Source organism: Mustela putorius, unplaced genomic scaffold (genome assembly GCF_011764305.1).
Source record: "Mustela putorius furo isolate JIRA1106 unplaced genomic scaffold, ASM1176430v1.1 tig00003937_pilon_pilon_pilon, whole genome shotgun sequence".
In the NCBI taxonomy this organism is placed as follows: domain Eukaryota; kingdom Metazoa; phylum Chordata; class Mammalia; order Carnivora; family Mustelidae; genus Mustela; species Mustela putorius.
Window position 1 is genome coordinate 8,093,308 of NW_025422082.1, and position 21,935 is coordinate 8,115,242.

Here is a 21,935-nt window from a genome sequence, read left to right on the forward strand (position 1 = left end):
TACACACAACATAAAATTTGCCATTTAAATCATCTTACATATACAGTTCAGTGGCATTAAGGACACTCATAACGTTATACAACTTCAAAATTTTCCCCCCTCCCAAAATGAAGCTTTGTACCCTTTATACAATAAACTCCCATTTCAGTCCTTCTTTCAGCCTCTGGTAACCACTATTCAATTTTCTGTTTCTATGTATTTTACTGTCCTAGAAAGCTAATATAAGTGAAATCATACAATATTCATCCTTCTTTTCTGACTTACATCACTTAGCATAATGTCTTCAAAGTTTATCCACGTTGTAGCATATACTGGAATTTTATTTCATTTTAAAGTTGAATAATATTCCACTGTATGTATAAACTACATTTCTTTCATATATTGGTGTACAAATATCTATTCAAGTCCCTAGTTTTAATTCTTTTGTGTATATATGCAGAAGTGAATTTCTGCATCATATAATAATCATAAATTTATTTTTTTAGGAACTACTATACCATTTTTCACAACAAATGCACCTTTTGCATTCCAACAGCAATGCACAAAGTTTCTAATTTCCCCACATCTTTCTCAACACTTAACTATTTTCTGTCTTATTGATAATAGCCATTATAATGGACAGAGTACTATCATTGTGTTTCTCAACAGTACTATCATTAAGTGTTTCTCAACACTTAACTATTTTCTGTCTTATTGATAATAGCCATTATAATGCACAGAGTACTATCATTGTGTTTTGATTTGCATTTCCCTAATGATTTGTTATTTTGAACACTGCCTCAGGTACTTACCGGCCATTTATATATTTTCTTTGACAAATATGTTTATTCAAGTTCTTTGCCCACTTTTCTTAAGTTTTTATTTTTGTCTTTTTGTTTTTTTAATTGGGGGTGGTTTTTTCCTAGATTTCTATAAGACTTATTTGTGTGGAAAGCTTTAAAATCTCATTTTACTACAAATTATACATTATTACATAAACCAAATGGGTAAGAAATTCAGTAGCAGAAATTCACAAAATCCTCAAACAAAAGATCACATCTCATAACTTTATAGTTTTGTACCCTAAGAATAAATTGCTTAATTACCTCATTTTTGTAAATAAGGTTTTGGGAAAAATTGAGGTGAGAACAAATATAAAAATCATCCTTACAGGATGATGTGAAGCAATAGAAATATATAAATTTGGACCTAAATTTAAAATGTGTCTTATGGCTATCTAAGAATAAAAATGGAATTGAAATTCTTAGCACCTGTTATGTCTGTTCTCAAAAGTAAATGATTTTTCACTAATATGTGGAATTTAAGTAACAAAACAAAGAAAAAATAGAGACAAACCAAAAAACACACTTAACTAAAGAAAACAGATGGATACCAGAGGTCAGGTGATTGGGGGATGGGTGAAATAGGTAAAGAAGATTAAGAGTACACTTATCTTGAGCATCAGGTAATGTATAGAATTGTTGAATTACCATATTGTACTCCTGAAACCAATATAACAGTGTATGTTAGCTATACTGGAATTAATTTTTTAAGTATAAACTTTTAAATATCAAGGGTGCTAATTTATTTTTAAGTTTTTCTGAAATTATAGATAGAATATGATGTTATCTCTCCTGTATTTGCTTTTAAGAACCTAATTAATATTTGTCTTTTGCCTTCAAATAATCTTACATTCCAACAACTGATTTTAAATTAGTGTATTAGAATAAAGACACAGATAATATATAACTCATGTTGAGCAAGGCAATTTTATTCATCTCAGTATAAAAAGACTTAACGGAAAAAAATCCATTTTACACTGGTTTTTGGTTAAGTGGGACAGGTGCTTTATAGTATCACAAAGACATTGATTATTCTTCTGAAATGATAGTTCATAGGTAATATATATGTGTATACATATATACACACACACACACAAATATACCACCTATATATGTGTGTGTGTTTGCTCAATTATATTTTTGTTATATAATGTACAAGATATATAAATGTGTGTATACAGGATCTCCCATTTGGTAACTCAATCTTCTTTAGGTCACTTTCATCAACAACTGGGAAGATACATTGAATCTTTCCCTTTCAAACTTTGTAATTATTTGGTGCTCGCTTCGGCAGCACATATACAAACTTTGTAATTATTTGTACAGTTCTGACGTACCAGAGACTTAACATCTTTGGAGGAAATGAAACTAAAGGAGGGGGAGTCTGAACGTGGCCTGAAAGGAACAACATGGCACAGATCACTCAAGATACATGTTAAGTTTGCAAGCAGTGGCTGGGGATAGCAGGGACCCTGCCACCCAAACTCAATTTTACTTGTACATTGACTTTGACTTGGGACAAATCTCTATTTATTGAGAAAAAGATATCACTTGAGAGATTGCAATAGTGGGAACTCCTGATTTATCAGCAGTTAAAAAATAAGCATCATTACTTTAGTATCAAATTATGCTTTCTGACTCATAAGCAACCTTAGTGTAGTGGCTAAGTCTGCAGGATCTTCCTTTGGTGGAACCAGATTACTTGGGTGGGAATCCTCGATCCACCATTTACTAATTGTGCCATTTTACACAAGACACCTGAACTCTCTGTGACTCAGTTTCCTCATTTGTAATGGGAATAGTAAGAATACTTGAAGACTAACCATAGTGATATTTATAAGGTACTCAGGATGGCATCTGGCACATGATATATGTCATGGATAGCTGTTCATTTAATAAAAATCAACATTAAAATTACAGAAAATAGTATTTTTTTCTTTTTAGATCAAAATTAAAAGGTTTTAACAGTAATTTTTCTCATGTCTCACACAACAGCACATAAATAACTAGATAAACCCAGTAACACCCTTTTAAAAGGCCATCTGGCAATCTTGTCATTGTTGTTGTTTGTTCTCACTTTTCTAACTTGTTGGCATGGAATGAAAAATTAAATTAGAAACAGACAAAAATGGAAATGATATATCAGACTAAAAATTTCCTAATGTATTGAAATAAGCTGATGATTACTGAAAATATATTTAATGGCTCAGTTGCTGTTTGTATTTTGCAAAGAAATCTTAATTCTATATTAGAGTGTTGTAGGACAAATTATGTCCACATCCATAGATGTCCAAGTCCTAATTCTCCCTGAGAATATGTTACCTTACATGATAAAAAGAGCTTTGCAGGTGTGAGTAAATGAGGTTGTTAAAACAAGAAGGTCATCCTAGATTATCTGGGTGTGTCCAATATAATCACAAGGATAAATGCCATCTGTGGAAATATAATATTTTTGACCAGCTATTTGTAATTATTTGAGATGTATTGTCACGAAAAAGATTGTAAGTTAAAAATAATTGTAGGAAATGACAGCACGAGAAAAATCAAGTACCTTCAAGGTGTTTTGTTGTTGTTGACCATTAGGGCTAACGGTCATTTTATATCAACATGTAAGCAACAATAACCCATTAATGCTATCTAAATACCACATTCTTTTTAAGAGGAGACAAGCAAGCCATTAGAGATTCTAATCTCAGGAAACACTGAGGGTTGCTGGGGGTGGCAGGGAGGGATAGGATGGCTGGGTTATGGACATTGGGGAGGGTCTGTGCTACAGTGAGTATTATGAATTGTGTAAAACTGATGATTCACAGACCTGTACCCTTGAAGCAAATAATACATTATAGGTTTATAAAAAAATATATGCAAAGTGAAGTAAGTCAAGCAGAGAGAGTCAATTATCATATGGTTTCACTGACTTGTAGAGCATAAGGAATAACAAAGAGGACATTAGGAAAAGGAAAGGAAAAGTGAATTGGGGGAAATTGGAGGGGGATATGAACCATGAGAGACTGTGGACTCTTGAAAAACAAGCTGAGGGTTTTCGAGGGGAGAGCGGGGTTGGGTGAGCCTGGTGGGGGGTATTATGGAGGGCATGTATTGCATGGAGCACTGGGTGTGGTGCATAAACAAAGAATCTTGGAACACTGAAAAAATAAAATAAAATTTAAAAAATAATAATAATGAAAAAAGAAAAAACAGAAATTCGTTTTCATAGCATATTATAGTTCTGGGCTTCTATAGTCAATGAAATTATAATGTATAGTTTTTAATCTATAGGTTTAATCTCAAAGCAAAAAATTAAGCAACTGTCATTATTTTTCAGGATTGCCAATAATGTAATAAATATCTCATTTATTACATATCACATAACTACACAAACTTCTAAAATATTGACTTATTTCATAATATTATCAATTATCCAGTCATTATTAACATTTCCTTCATTCTCACATTTTAAAAGTTAGTTTGTTCAAATGAGGATCCATAGTTCATTTACTGAATTTATTTGATAGGTTTCTTAGATCTTTTTATTCTACATCTTCTTTTATTTTCTTTTCACCATTACTTGTGGAAGAAACCAGTACATTTTTCCTGTATGGTTTTCACCATCTATTTGACTGACTGGATCCCTATTATTGGTATAATATATCTATCCCCCAATAAACTGGCATTTAGATGAAGAGGTTTAATGGGATTTAGGTTTCATTTTGCCCAAGAATATGTACTTGCATCATGTCACAAGGTACATAATGTAAAGCTGTAACTCTTTTTGGGTGGTAAGATTCATCGGTGGGTTCAGGTGCTTTGGTTTATTTATTATAAAAATCCCCAGCTTTTCACCTGTAATCTAGACCTATTATTTTATTCATGGAACTTTAAATTCTAATTATACCATTTCTTCTTCATTTATTGGCAGAATTTTTCTATTAAAAAAAGGAGATTCTCCCAACTTTTTGTTGCCGAAGATCCACTTCACATAGAAAAGTCAGAAGTGCATATTTAGTTCCTTTATAGCTTTGTCCTATATTTGGTGAATGGGACCCTCTTTAAGTTACTTTTTATTCCCTTTTAAGATGAATTCAATATTCTTTCAGAGAATCCCTGAATAATATCATGAAGGTCATCCTAGAGTAATAATATCTGAATAATATTTCTGAATTTATTTTGAAATATTATCTGAATAATATCATTAATTCTCATATGTATATAGCTTGCTCCACATCTATTATCTGCCACCTAAGGAACGCTGGTTTTTTTTGAATGAATAATGGTCATTAGAAACACAATATAAACATTTGGAATGATCATTACTAATGAATTATCGTTGATTCTGGATCTCCACATGGGAGAGTAGAAGTAAGAAATATATACATATGCATATATATTTTTTACCTATGTCCATATATAATTTCAACATACATGTTTTTTTAAACCTTTTTATTACTTTTTTTTTTTTTTTTTTTTTTTTTTTAAGAGTTGAGAGAGAGTGTGTGTGTGAGTGGGAGGTTAGTGGTGGGATGGACAGAGGGAAAGGGAGAGAGAAAGAATCTTAAGAAGGCTCCATGCCCGATGCAGGGCTCAATCTCACAAACCTGAGATCATAACCTGAGTCCAAAATAAGGGTCAAATGCTTAACCAACTGAGCCACCCAGGTGCCCCTAACTTTATTTTTAGTATAAGCACATGAATTCATACCTATATGGCCAATTCCAATTTAAGATTGAAGTATTTTATCTACTACAGATTTGAACTAATATAATTTATTATTTATATACTTTCTCTTAAAATACATCTTGTTTGCTAATGATATTAATACAATTACTTGCTTTTTCTCAAACTCAAATACATGTATATATATTTATATGTATATGTATAAATATGACTAAGAAGTGTATATTCATATACGGATTAATATATCTAACATAGAATAACATCAATATTATTACTAAAACATGGTTATAAAAAATGTTTAAGTCTTTCTTACACTTCATTTTGTTGTTAGCTTATATCCTACTAGGGATGTGCAGTCAAATTACTCAGCTTTAAAATATCTTGGAATAATTACTCTCTGTGTGGTTAAGCTATTAGCTCAATACCTGAGTAAGTGCATTTGTTTTAGTTTGCTTTGGTTTTTAGAAATCCCCTTTTTAAATGTCGATTTTATTTTGTTTTGTAATTGTAAAAACATTTACTGTTTTAATGTCAAATAAAAAAATGTAGATTCAAAGATGTTGAGTTACCATATCTGTTCCCCCACCTGATTCCTTCTGTGTATATAACCTCATTTAAGTTTTCATCTTATCCACTGCATTTTTCTTTGAACACTATGCTCCTATTACTTGCCATGTCTCTTCATATGGTTGTCTGTCTTTGTATTCTTTTTATAAAATTGTTATACATAAGGAACAATACTTATCTATGACATAAGTTGCAATTATCATTTATCTTTCAATTTACATTTTGTATATCACTAATGAAATAATTTTGCCATCTAAAAATTGTGATTTTGGTGGGGAGTGAGGTTTTTCTATTACCTCTCTTACTCTGCCTCCCTCTTTTTATTTTAGTTCTGTGAAACTCATCACTCTTTATTTTTTCAGGATTTAGAGTCATAAGAACATTTCCTATACTCCCAATGTATCGAAGAATTCACAATCTTTCCATCTGCTGTTAGATAGAATCATTTTATTTTATTATGTCTGATACACTTAGATTTTATGCTTGGAAGGTATTTGATGTAATCAATTTTGCCACCAAGTGACTGTTTCTTTCCCTTGATGATCTGGATCAGAACCGAGGCTCTTTCTTCGTGTACACAGATGCCAAGTCTCAAATTTAATATCAACAGTTGCTAAAAATATATTTGCAGAGAGGCACTAAATGCTACCACTGTGGCTTTCTTACTCATGTGCCTATTGTGCAGTACTGGAACAGCTGAAAATAGAGATGGCTTACAGATACTAGATGAGATCTCCTCTGTAGTGAACTCTCTGGTGGAAATCCACAAAAGGTACAAATCCTGGGCACTCTGTGCCTACATAGTTCATCCCCAAAATTTTCTGTCTCTAATCTCTAATCTATATCAGTAAGCAACCATTTACCACTAACCAGCAGTATGTGTATATTCTTATTTCAGACCATATTTCCTTCTGCACAACACAGATGCCCATGTGCCCTATTTAAAATTATACCTACTTGGAGGACTTATTCCTTCATTACTTCCCTTTGCAGTTAACCCTAAGTGGAACTTTAATGTATCTTTGGTATTTTTCAGTCCTGCCATCATATCAAGTTGAAACATCTTTAACCTATAACCCTGGTCCAAGTTTTATTCTTACTTTATCAGCTGGTCATAAACCAAGTTCATGAAGCCATTAGACAGTGAGCTAAGAGAGAACAGTCAGTCCAAAAGTGAAAGGTGATACAAGTTTCTGCCTAACTACTTACATAAATTAATCATGATCCCAAATATAAATTGGTTGGTATGATCTACAAATGTAAATTCCATTGCGTGATATACTGTTGCTATACTTATCTGACTGTATGACTTGGTATATCTGATAGTTCTAAGCTTATGAGAACTGAATGTTTTTGAAAGTTGTGCTAACATAATTTGAAAATTAGTAGTTATTTAAAATTTATTACCAAATTCAAAATAAAAATAAGATTTAAAACTTTACTATTGTTTATTGTATATGTCTATTCTGGTTTGCCACTGCAGAAAATTGCAATAAAATATGTGGTTTCTTCCTTTAAGGCATTTTTTTTTCTTTTCATGTATCTGGCAATAAGGTTATTTTTAACTCAAAATATCTGTAATCCCCTGATGGAATTTTGGATGTTGGCAAACAGTGATAGTATGTTAATCCATCTGTCTAAAAGAAACTTTATATAATATATAAAATTGGTTTCTATAACATTGTTAATGAAATCTATCACTGTAAAATGTATATTTTGTTCTATAAATTTTGACAACTTAGTAAGCAATTGTTTTATGAAATTAAATTGTCATAAGAATTTTTCCATTTTCTAGAAAGCTTAATATCAAGATGACAATTAAATTTATAGTTTTTTATTTGATATAGTGGTATATTATCTATATTGGAAAGATAGAGATAAAATCCTTTGTGAATACATTTAATGATTTTGAACACTTTCCATCTTGTGCTCATCAGCTTTTCAATATGCTTTTTCCCTCTTGTAAGTTTTCTGCCCATGAGTATTCTATAAGTAAATGAATAACAATTCTGGAAATCAGCAAGACAATTTTAGCAGATGAAAGCAAAAATCAATCTCTTTTCTTGCTACTTTAAAGATAAGTGAGTGTTTCATTGAGATAAAATGCTAATCTTTAAAGATTTTTATATTCCTATCTTGTGCTACATATTTGAAAAGCATATTTGTAGATATAGGCATTTGGTTAATTGCATTATAAAGTTGTGAAAATATACATAAGTCATTTGATAACAACTTCAGGTCAATACTTGGCCTTTGTAAGGATGCTACATATTATAGTTAACCATAGTTAGCAACCTACTTATATAGAGATATAAGTAGTATAATAATCATTATATAATGATTATATGTAAATAAATAGAGTAGGTCATTTTAATGGTGGTTTTAGGTGACTTAAGGCAGTATATTCCATTTAGGAATAGTTATGGGATGAATTGTGTCCCCCCACGCCCCATTATTGTGTTGAAGTCCTGACCCCCAGTATCTCAGAATATAACTATATTTGGATAAGGTCTTCACTTTTTTAATTTCAAATTTTTATTTAAATTCTAGTTAATATATATGGTAAAATTGGTTTCAAATGTAGAATTCAGTGATTCGTCACTTACATACAACACCTAGTGCTCATCACTAGTGTGCTCCTCAGTACCCATCACCCATTTAGCCCATCCCCGCTCCCTCCATCAACAATCAGTTTGTTTTCCATAGTTAGGAGTCTCTTATGGAGATAGGGTCTTTAAAGAGGTGATTAAGTTAAAATGAAGTCTTTAGGGTGGACCTTAATCCAATCATATCAGGGTCCTTATTAGAGCAGAAAATTAGTGTAGGTCTGAGACTCTGCCTTTATTAGAGTCTGAGGGTGAAATGACTAAGGTTTTACAAGTTTACTCTTTATTGGCAAATTTAAACAATAAGAGTGGGAATTAAGGAACTGGTTGGGAATGAGTCACTGACATGGTCAGTTACCTAGGTTACCCAGAGCTTTCTATGAGACTGACACGCTACCTACTGCGCTAACGAGGCACCTTACCCAGAGCTTTCTAAAAGGGGAACTTCATGGGTGGGGTGGTCTGGCTGCTTACTTAGTTGGTTTCCTAGTTCCTGTGACATACAGGCGAAAATATGTTTATTTGAGATGGATGTCTTTGAAATGGATGTCTCAGCAATCAACAACTAAATATCAGTCACTGAGACTATAGCAAAGCTGACTTGAAAAATGAGTTTGTAAGTGTTTCTTTCTCTTCCATTATTTGGAAGAGTTTGAGAAAGATTGGTATTAGTTTTTCTTTAACTGTTTGGTAGAATTCACCCATGAAACCATCTGGTCCTAGGCTTTTATTTGTTGGAAGATTTTTTTTTTAAGTTTTTATTTAAATTCCAGTTAGTTAACATAGAGTATAATATTAATTCCAGGTTTACAGTATAGTGACTCATCTCTTCTATACAACACCCAGTGCTCCTCACGAGTGCCCTCCTTAGGGCACGTTTTTATTTTACCCACCCATCTCCCTTCTGGTAACCCTTAGTTTGTTCTCTATAGTTAAGAGTCTGTTTCTTGGTTTCTCTCTCTCCCTCTCTCTCATTATTTTCCCTTTGCTCATTTATTTTGTTTCTTAGATTCCACACGAATGAAACCATATGGTATTTTTCTTTTTCTGATCTATTTCACTCAGCATCATACTCTGTTGCTCCATTCATGTCATTGCAAATGGCAAGATTTCATTACATTTTTATGGCTGAGTAATAGTCCACTATATATATCTCCATCAACTGATGAATGGATAAAGAAGAAGTGGTTTGTGTGTGTGTGTGCGTGCACGCGCATGCATATCTTTATTCATTCATCTTTATCCATTCATCAGCTGATGGACTGTTGGACTGTTTGGATACCTGGACAGTTTACTTATTGGATATTATTGATAATGCTGCTATAAACATCAGGGTTCATATAGCCGTTTCAATCAGTATTTTTGCATTCTTTGTAGTGCAGGTGCTGGATTACAGAGTAGTTCTATTTTTAACTTTTGGAGGAATCTCCACACTATTTTCCAGAGTGCCTGTACCAGTTTGCATTCCCACCAACAGTGCAAGAGGGTGCCATTTTCTCTATACCCTCACCAACAGCTGTTCTTTCTTATTTTTGATTTCAGCCATTCTGACAAGTATGAGGTGATATCTCATTGTTGGAAGATTTTTGACTACTGATTCAATCTCCTTGCTTATTATTGATTTGTTCAGATTTCCAATATCTTCTTGATTTAGTATGTGCAAGTTGTGTTTTCTAGGAATTTTTCCATTTCTTCTAAATTATTGAAATTCTGGGTATATAATTATTCATAGTAGTCTCTTATGAACATTTTTCTTATTTTTATTATTTCACTGGCATCAGATGCAACCTCATTCATTTCATGTTTTTGTTATTAGTCTTTTCTCTTTTTTTCTAGCCTAAACAATGTTTTGCCAATTTTGTTGCTCTTTTCAATGAACTCTTAGTTTCATTGGAAATTTTTGTAATCCATTTATTTATTCTCTCATCTTTATTTTCTTCTGCTAACATTGGGCTTAGTTTTACTTCTTTTCATATTTCCTTACGGTATAGAGTTAGGCTGTTGATTTCAGATACTGTTCTTTTTTTTCAATGTATATGTTTATTGTTATAAACTTCCCTTAGTACTGCTTTTGCTCTGTCCCACAAATTTTGGTATATTGTTTTTTAAGTTTTATGTATCTCAATATTTTTTAGTTTCTTCTTTGACATATTGGTTAAGAGTATCCTGTTTAATTTCTAAAAATCTTTAAATTTTCCATTGTTTTCTGTTTTCATATGAACCATCCTAGAGAATGTTCCATGTGCACCTGAATGTGTATTTTGCTGTTGTTGGGTAAAATGTTCTCTACATGTCAGGTTTGCAATGTTAGTTTCACTTGGTCTATAGACTTGTTCAAGGCCTCTGTTTCCATGGATCTTCTATTTGGTTGGTCTATTTCTTATTAAGAGGCAAGAACTGAAATGTCCTATTAGTATTTTCTTACTGTCTCACTTCAGTTTCATCAATGTTTATTTCACTTATTTGTGTGCTCTGCTATCGTTTATATATATATATTTTATAATTTTATATTTTTCTAGTGAGTTCATCGTCTTATTATCATATAATGTTCTTTATCTTTTATGACAGCTTTTCACAGACTATTTTGACTGCAAGGTCCATTTTGTATGATATAAGCATGGCCACTCCTGCTATTTTTCATTACCATTTGAATGGACTATCTTTTTCCACCCTTGCACTTTTAGTTTATGTGCATCCTTAATTCTGAGGGACTGTCTTAAGTTGGATCTTCTTTTAAATCCATTCATTCTTTGTCTTTTCTTGTTATATCTTTTTATGAGATAGTCTGATCCATTTATATTTAAAATAATTACTGATATGGAAGGACTGACTATTGCCGTTTTGTTCATTATTTTCTGTCTGCCTTACAGCTTTTCTCAAGCCTCTCCTCTCTTGATGCCTTCATTTGTATTTCACAGATTGTTTTTTATAGTGACATGATTTGATTCCTTTCTCATTTTTTTCTGTGTATCTTTTTTTTTTTTAAAGATTTTATTTATTTGACAGAGAGCGATCACAAGTAGGCAGAGAGGCAAGCAGAGAGGGAGAGAGGAGGAAGCAGGCTCCCTGGCGAGCAGAAAGCCTGATGTAGGACTCGATCCCAGGACCCTGAGATCATGACCCGAGCTGAAGGCAGAGGCTTAACCCACTAAGCCACCCAGGTGGCCCCTATTGGTATTTTCTTAGTGGTTACTGAGGGAATACATGAAACATAACAATCTACAGTTGACCCTCAAACAACATGGTTTTGCACTGCATGACGTATAAGCTTTTTTTTTTCCCCAATAAATATGGTACAATACTGTAAATGTATTTTCTTTTCCATATGATTTTCTTAACATTTTGTTTTCTCTAACTTTATTGTAAGAATTTGGTATATAACACATAAAGCATATAAAACATGTATTAATCAACTATTTTTGTTATCAGCAAGACTTCAGTCAACAGTGGGCTATTAGTAGTTAAGTTTGGGTGAAGTCAAAAGTTATATTCAGATATTCAAGTGTGTGGAAGGTCAGTATACCTATTTTCCACATTTTTCAATGGTCAATTGTACTTTAGACTGGTAATTTAAATCATATACTAAAATTCCACTTATTTAAATCTCTTCCTTATTATTAACATTCCTTATTAATGTTAAAAATTATACCTTTTAATATTTTGTGTTAAATAGTTTTATATATTACAAATTATACCTTTTAATATTTTGTATTACATAGTTTCACAGATATAGTTATTTTTGTTACTTTTCTGTGATATTTTAGCTACTCTAGCTTTTAAATTCTATACCAGAATAGAAAGTGATTTACATACCAACTTAACAGAATTACAGGATTCTATGTTTGTCTATATGTTTACTTTTACTAGATACTTTTACATTTTTGTATGCTTTTATATTGTTATCTAGTGGCCTTCATTTCAACTTAAAGAAGTTCCTTTAGCATCTAGTGGTCCACATACCTCTTGTGGTAATCAACACCCTCAATTTTTGTTTATCTTGGAAGGTCTCTATATCTCCTTTATTTTTGAAGGATAGGTTTTCCTGGTTGTCTTTTCTTCTTCTTCTTCTTCTTTCAGTACTTTGAAAGTGCTATCATTCCTCTCCTTTCTAACTTGTAATGTTTCTGCTGAGAATTTGATAATCTTACTGGAGTTCCCATGTACATGATGAGTCACATCTGTCTTACTGGTTTCAAGATTATATTTTACTTCTGACAGTTTGATTATAATGTTCTCTGTGTAGAACTCTTCAGGCTCATCCTGGTTGGAACTTTTTGAGCTCCTTGAATCTGGATGCCCGTTTTATTCCTTAAATTTGGGAAGTTTTTCAAATAGTCATTAGTTTTTCAAATAGTTTCTCTGTCCCTGTCTTCTCAGTGCAGGCTGTTACAATGCAATACCATAGACTACATGGCTTATAAATAGCAAGTTTATTTCTCACAGTTCTGGAGACTAGAATTCTGATCAGTGTGCCATTATAGTTAGCTTATGGTGAGAGCCCTCTTCAGGTTATGGATTGTCATCTTTTCATTGTATCTTCACATGACAAGAAGGGGAGAGAGTTCTCTGTGTTCTCTTTTATAAGAGCACAATTCCATTCATAAGGGCTCCACCTTCATGATCTAATCACCTCCCAAAATCCCATGTCCTCGTACTATCTCTTTTGAGGCTAGAATTTCCACATATGAATTTGGGTATGACACAAACATTCAGTCCATAACAATGCCATTCTTTGTCTCTTGTCCTTCAGAGATTCCCATAATGCTTATATTGGTCCACGAGTCTCTCAGGCTTTCTTCATGTTTCTTCATTATTTTTTCTTATTGTTCTTCTGACTCAAATTACTTGTCTTCCAGTTCATGGATTTTTTCTTCTGCTTAATGAAGTCTGCTGTTGAACTCCTCTATTCATTTCTTTTTTTTTTTTTAAACTCAATTATACTAGTCCAGATGCTTACATTTAGTTGTCTATCTGTTATGTTTTTATAGCTCACTGAACTTTTCTAAGATGATTATTTTTAATTCTTTGTCAGGTAATTCATAGTTCTCCTCTTCTATAAGGTTGATTTCCAGAGATTTATTGTATTCCTTTCATTGTGCCATGTTTCTTTGTTTGCTTGCTTGTTTGTTTTGCTCAAGTTATGGGCATTTGATAAAAACAACCACTCTCCCTTCTGTAATGGACTGGATTTGTATGGGAGACCTCCATTAGTCAACCTGGCTAGAGATTCTTGGAGCCCCCAAATCTTTTTGGAGGGTGAATCTTTTCTTCAGATGTACATGCAATGTCCTAATTACAGTAATTTGTGGATTTCTTTTTCAAAAGCTGTTAATCTCTTCTTCAGTACTGCAGTTTCTTTCATGCTGCCACAGATGCTCAGCTCTTCTTTGTTTTCATGGTGACCAAACATAGAAAATGTGCTGTTCCCCATCAGTGCTTTGAGACATGCCAGACAGAAAATAGTCTCTTATATAGTCCCCTCAAAAGCTGGAATGTTGGACATACATTCCTTTCTTTTTCACTTTCTGTTGAGAGTTTAGCTAAGGTACTCCATGGTACTCCTGCCCAGCATATTTTTTGTTTAGCTAAGTGGTCTGCACAACCTTACACTGACAATAGCCCTCATGCATATAAGCCTGCAGAGTCACAAGTAAAATGTAATTTCCTGAAATGACTCCCCAGGGGCCTTATGATAAGCAGTCTCTTCCAGCCTCTAAGGCCTTCCCTTTGTGCATCTGTAAGATAAGATCCTCACAGATCTTACCAAAATCCTACTGCCCATACTATTTTCAATGATAGCTGTACCATCCAGTTACAGTGTACAAGGTTTCTCTTGTCTCCACATCCTCACCAACACATTTTATTTATTGTCTTTTTGGTAATAGCCATTCTAACAAGTGTGACATGATATTTCATTGTGGTTTTCAATTGTATTTCCCTGATGATAAGTGATACATCTTTTCATGTACCTACTGTCTATCTGTATGTCTTCTTTGGAAAAATATCTATTCAGATCCTTGACCCAATTTTTAATTAAGGTGTTTGTGTTCTTTACTATTACGTTGTATAAGTTCTTCATATATTTTGGGTATTCAGCCCTTACAGATGTGATTTGCAAATATTTTCTCTGATTTAGTTGCCTTTTTACTGTTGATGATTTCCTTTGCTGTGCAGATGTTTTTAGTCTGAATATAGTCCCACTGGTTTATTTTTGCTTTTGTTGCCTTTGTTTTTGGAGGCAGATCCATAAAAAAATCACCAAGGACATTATTGTCTGTGTTTTCTTCTTGGAGTTTTATAGTTTTAGGTCTTATTTTCTTGTCTTTAATCCATTTTGAGTTAATTTTTATCTATAGTGTAAGATAATAGTCTAATTATATTCTGTTTTATGTGGCTATCCAGTTTACACAATACCATTTACTAAAAAGACTATCCTCACTTCATATTCTTGCCTCCTTTGTCATAAATTATTTATTTTATTTTATTTTATTTTATTTATTCATTTGACAGAGATCACAAGTAGGCAGAGAGGCAGGTAGCAGGGCGGGGCGGGGGGGCAGGGAAGTAGGCTCCTTGCTCAGCAGAGAGACCAAAGTGGGGTTTGATCCCAGGACCCTGAGATCATGACTTGAGCAGAAGGGAGAAGCCTAACCCACTGAGCCATCCAGGCGCCCCTGGGCTTATTTCTGAGCTCTCTATTCTGCTCCACTGAACCATGTATCTGTTTTTATGCCAATACCATACTATTTTAATTACTATACCTTTGTACTATAGTTTGAAATCACAAAGCATAATGCCTCCAGCTTTGTTCTTTTTTTCTCAAGATTGCTGTATAATGTCAAATTTAAATGCAAATATAAGAGTATTTAACTAGTTTATAGGTTTACTTAAATTGCATAATTTGTATTTCATAATCTATATATGTATTTTATTTTATTCTTACCGGAAGAGTAGAAACATTACACAATGTTAACTCAAGTGTCTTTATTTTATTTAATGATATGGAGATATCCACTAACACTCAACCTTTTTCCTACTGATGAGTAAGAACTGAAAGAGAAAGTTATCATTTTAAGTTGCACTGAACTGTCAAATATCATAACCAAAATTCTGTGCACTTGAGCTATGTGAATGGGGGGACAAGGAATGGCTAAAGACTCATTGTGAGTGTATTTCCTCTATTAATATATATGCTCCACTGCCTCACTGGATTCTATTTATAAATCATAAGTTCCATGATATAATTATTATCTTTCCTGTATCCCAGTATTCATAGCAGCAGTGGCCACAGTCACCAAACTGTGAAAAGAGCAGAGATGCCCTTCAACAGATGAATGGATAAAGAAGACATAGTCCATATATATACAATGGAGTATTATACCTCCATCAGAAAGGATGAATACCCAATTTTTGTATCAACAGGGACAGGACTGGAGGAGATTATGCTGAGTAAAATAAGTCAAGCAGAGAGAGTCAAGAATCATATAGTTTCACTTACTTGTGGAGCATAAGGAATAACACGGAGGACATTGGGAGATGGAGAGAAGTGAATTAGGGAAAATCAGAAAGGGAGACAAAGCATGAGAGACTGTGGACTCTGAAAAACAAATGAGGGTTTTGGAGGGGAGGGAGATGGAGGGTTGGGTGAGCCTGGTGGTAGGTATTAAGCAGGTATTGCATGGGACACTGGGTGTGGTGCATAAACAATGAATTTTGGAACACTGAAAAATAAAATAAAATAAAGTAAAATAGTAGATATGGGGCACCTAGGTAGCTCAGTGGGTTAAGCCTCTTGCCTTCAGCTCAGGTCATGATCTCAGGGTTCTGGGATCAAGTCCCACATCAGGCTCTCTGCTTGCCACGGAGCCTGCTTCCTCCTCTCTCTCTCTCTGCTTGCCTCTCTGCCTACTTGTGATCTCTCTCTCTGTCAAATAAATAAAATCTTTAAAAATAAAGTAAAATGGTAGATAAATAAATACATAATAACAGGGCATTTAACCAAAGGTGTGATCCTGTTGAGAATATCAATAACATGATAGTTTACTTGCTTAAATATCACAGAGCCTCTCACTTCAGATAGGTATAGTCCTCTTTTATGTATTTATTTAAGTCAGGCCCACTCCAGATAATCTCCCTTTTGATTACCTCAAAATTAAATGACCAACAACCGTAACTACATTTGCAAAATTCCTTCACTTCTGCTATATTCTCCAAGCTAGAAGCAAATGATAGATCCTGCTCACATTCAAAGTTGGGGGAGATTATATAGGGCATGAACACCAGGGTGTAACAATAGCAGTAGCCAACCACACCGGTCTATCCACCACACCTATGAAACAGATCTGACTCTGACTATAAACACTGTATTTCCCATAGAGAAACAGCTCTGGAATCTCATTCACTAACTTTTCTTTCTTTTTCATTATTTTCCATATTGGAGGAAAAAGAAGTACCAACTCTTATTTGACCTCAATGGGAAAAGATTTACAGAAAAGTTCATGTAAAATGTAACAAAGAGCCTATTTTATGTCATGTTTGGACCTTCTATCCTTAATTGGGATCAACGAGGAAATTCCCTTATAGTACCATAATAAGTATTTTTGTATAATTTCTTAGAATTTTCTGGTACCAAACTAACAATTTTTCTTCCCAACAATCATCATTTTAATAGTAAAACCACTTAAAGAAATGTCCTGTTTTTCTTTTTTCCCAGTAACTATGCTTCTACTAGGAATTGCTGTGAGAAATTTCTATTGCTATTTTTTAAGTGTGTAAGGATATAAAAGTTTATATTTAAAATAGATTTGTGGTCAAAGGGAATTAAGAGTCTATAATCATACTAAGATTGATTTATTCTACTGCTCCAAAAGAAAAGAATATGATTTTTTTATTATTATATACTTGGCTTGGAACTACTCTTACTCAATATTCAAACATGCTGCAGAATAGAGTTATGATAATATTTAGAGGGTTTTTTTTTTTTTATAAATTTCTAGCACATTTTCATTTGTCTAAGGCTTTGTTTCAACTAATTCAGATCATTTTATCAGGGTCATGGTGAAATGTTCTGGAAAAAATTACCATCAGGAATAGTTTTCAGTGCATTAAAAGAGAAAAAAAATACATAGCAGTTGAAGAAGGATGAAAAATACAAAGACACATACAATTTTTATAGAGACTAAGATTTTCAAAGGCCCACAAAGTAGGCAAAATATAAATCCAGCACATGAACATTATCTGCTGGCTTCCAACTTACTATCCAATTATAAAACTGTCATTCACCATCTGTCAGACTCCATGTATGGACATTTGTCTCCATGATGAGTCACTGCAGGGAGCTATCAGTATCACCATTACTTTATTTAATGAGGACCCTGTCCATGCACACCCCTCCTGACAACTTGTATCCACATCATTCATTACTGTCAGCCTACAATCAAATGAATGGAGGCTGCATCTTATCCAGCCATTTCTTAGGAACATGTAACAAATGCTAACTTTTACTAATCTGGAGAGAGAAAGAGAGTCAATTCTTGCTTCAGGCTTTCTCCAACAGATATTTTGCATAGGTTTAATACTACACTGAAAATTTACCCTTTCCAAAACATGAATTCCAAATTGTATTTCAACTACTAGGATGATGTTTATCCATAATATGATTGAATAATCCTATAATATGAGTCTTGCTCAAATGAACAAGATGGCTCTTCAACATCTAACATCCTTTTTTATCTACAGGTAAAAAGCTTATATAATTTAAGTCCATGACAGATTTCAGACTCATCTTAAGTACTCATACGTCATCAGGGTTTTACTAATAATTTTTACAGCCATTTTTGTAACCCCTATTATTGGGCTAAAGCCTTGTAATTCTTTATATAACATATTTTCATTGATGCTAGAGCACTTTTAAGACCTGTTAACAAATTATAGAACTAAATAAGGGAAAGGAGAAGCTAAGAGCATATTACTCTTAGTAGTACACAAAGCTCTAAAAGTTAACAAATCAGATTAAAGGGACATATATACTCCAGTAATTCATGGGCTGTAATAAAATATTCATTAAAAGACATACAAAGGGGCACCTGGGTGGCTCAGTGGGCTAAAGCCTCTGCCTTCAGCTCAGGTCATGATCCCAGGGTCCTGGGATCAAGCCCTGCATCGGGCTCTCTGCTCAACGGGGAGCCTGCTTCCTCCTCTATCTCTGCCTGCCTCTCTGCCTACTTGTGATCACTGTCTGTCAAATAAATAAATAAAATCTTTAAAAATAAATAAATAAATAAGATAAAAGACATACGAAAAGAATCAATGCCTTATAGACAGAACAATATTTTTGCTACATCAATTACTTGGTTGTCTTAGTTTATATTACATTTCATGTCAAAACGATATTTTGTTCTTTTGCTTGAAGATTTAAAAGCTGGGGACATAATAGATAAAACTTTGGTGGGAACAAGAATGTGCTACTGTAGTAAAAATTAAAATTTGAGGAATAGGCCTTCAGTAAGCTGAGGGCCTTTGTGAACATACTTATATGTGAGTATATTTGACAAAATAAGGAGAGTGCTAGTGAAACTGGAAAGTATTGTAAGGGTGTTTTCTGGAGTAAATTTCCAAAAGCAAAGCAAACTATTTGTATGTATTTAAAAATTGTGCAATCTCTATCTGATCTTTAGCACAGAAAAAATGAATAGGAAGTAATGTTGAAAAAAGAAATACCTGTGTTTGTAGTAAGATTTTCTGTTTCAAGTCAATAATTTTGTAGTGAAAAAAAAATCATTTAATAAATTTTAGCTATCAGTTAAGAAAAAAAAAAAAACTTAAATGAGTGGGGAATATATACCAGAATTTGTCTTCTCCATGTGTTTGAAAATATGGAAATTTTAGGTATAGAAGTATTCAAAGTTCTCTTTCCAATTCTTTATTTTCCCTTTGTTTTATGCAGTTTCACATTTAGTGAAAAATTATCCATCATGTTACTTCCTCAGAGTGGATAGTCTGGAAATTTTATCAACATGTGGTCTTATTGTATAGATATTCCCATAAGGGGGGAAAAGAACGCAAATGGGAGCATCTAGAATGTAATTTTATAATTTATCTATGCTAAGAATGAGTAAAATATCAGTCTTCCAACTCTGTCATCCAGTAATTACATAAAATGCTTCCTCATTTTTAGAGTTAAGAGGCAAAGATCACACATTTTTTTTTTCATGCCATAGTAAATGAGTAACAGGAACATGTGTTGACTGTAAGAATATATTTAATACAGACTGAATTCATTCATTGAACCTTCAGGAATCCTTAAAATGTGCAACTGTGAAAGTCTTCAGTATACAGATAATGTCACGTTGAGGAACCTAAGAAATTACTTGGGGAGACATGTGAAAATATATAAAAAGGAAAATTTTCTATAAGCACAGGTTTTAGCACACTAATTCTGCCTGAGAGAACTGGCAAGAACTTCTCAGAAGATATTAATTTTGTTCTGTTACTTAAAGCATGAAAAATTTTGCTAGTCAGGAAAAAGTTATTGGAATATTTTTTACTTAAACTAGAAATCAAATTTCTCACTGTGTTCTTCTGCTAAGATTCTTGGAGATAGAAATTTATGTTCTGTAGGTAAAGTTTTCTAATAATTAAAAAATAAACATTTATAAAATTAGAAAATAGTTTTATAATTTTATTTAACATTCACTTATGTTAAATAGTTAATGCCCATAAATTAGTCATTGAATTAATATTAAATAAGCATTAAATATTTTAAAATAGTGAATTTCAAGAGAAAATTCACTCACAGGCTTCATCAACTTTAGAACACCTAAAATTAATTAACTCAATTGTACTTTAATTTTGAAGAATATAGGTCAATCTGTACTATAAATTGACTGACTAAAAGGAACAAAAATTGTCTTCAGAAAGAGTATGAAATCCATGCACACCATCTAAACTACTATACTCTATGTAGATAATTTAGGCTTATTCATATGTATTGCTGAGAAATTTTTGTTACTGTAGGAGTTCTAAAATTAAAAGAGGAATTAAGTATTCTAAAATCACTCTTGGAAAAAAAGAACCAGCAAGTGGACTTATAAAAGTATAAATCTAGAAGCTACTGAACTTGAAAGATAAACCTATTGAAGAATAAAAATGACTATCTTGTAAGACAGTGGTTAAGTAAAACTGACTAATATGGAAATGATTTGCTTTATAAAAATTTTAGGGTATACATAAAAGAACCAAAAAATCCTAACTAAGATGTGTGCTAAAATGCTTGTTAATTGTAAGAAGCATATTATTTACTAGTTATGAATTCATACTGAATCAAATAATTTTTATAAGACCGGCTGTACCATCATACCAAAACTTGATGGATTAACAAAAGAAAACCTTTTTACATTGTTCACAAATGTTGTGGGTCGACTGGGCACTAAGCAGTTCTGCAAATCTATGCCAGGCTTGGTTGATCTCATCTGAGCTCCTTCATGCATCTGCAGTCAGATGGCAGTTTGCCTGAGGGCTGACTCCTGTAGGATAGAATCACATGTCTGGTGTTTGGGTATCTGTCTGCTGGGACAATGGGAGTCTCAGAGCCAAACATCTCTCATCATCTAGCAAGCTAGCCTTGGCTTATTCTCAGAGTAGCTGGGCAGTATTCCAAGCCAACAACCTGAAGCATGCTAGGTCTCTTGAGACATATGTGTCTTCCACTGCCTGCTGTGTGTCAAAAAGAGTGAAAAAGCCAACCTAAATTTGAGGAGTGGCACAAGTCTACAGAGATCATTTCTTGTTAGGAAAATCCAAACATTCCCATTGCAAATATGAGTGATTACAGGGAAGGGAATGGTTTCTGCCACTTTTTTCAAACATGCCAGGTTATGCTATTAAATGTTTATGTTACTTTGTATATTTTGCCAAATAGATTAAAGTAAACAGGCTATAGATTATAGTCAACTCTGAAATTTCAAGATGACTCATCTGACTTATAAAATGCAGGAATGTTATAGGTCACAAAACTAATATATCTTGGCATTATGTGAATTTATTTTGAAAATCAGTGATCAACTCAAAATGTGAGAAAATACAAATAAGGACTAGAATTTGAGAGTGACTGCCAAAGACACTCTCATAGACAAAGGGAACCTGCCATATCTCTTACCTGAAAGTTCAAAATTCACTATGCGGGAGAAAACTAAATATTTGTAAAAGTATAATGATTTAATAAAGAACAAGGTTATATAATATAGAATAAACTAGCAACCCATACATT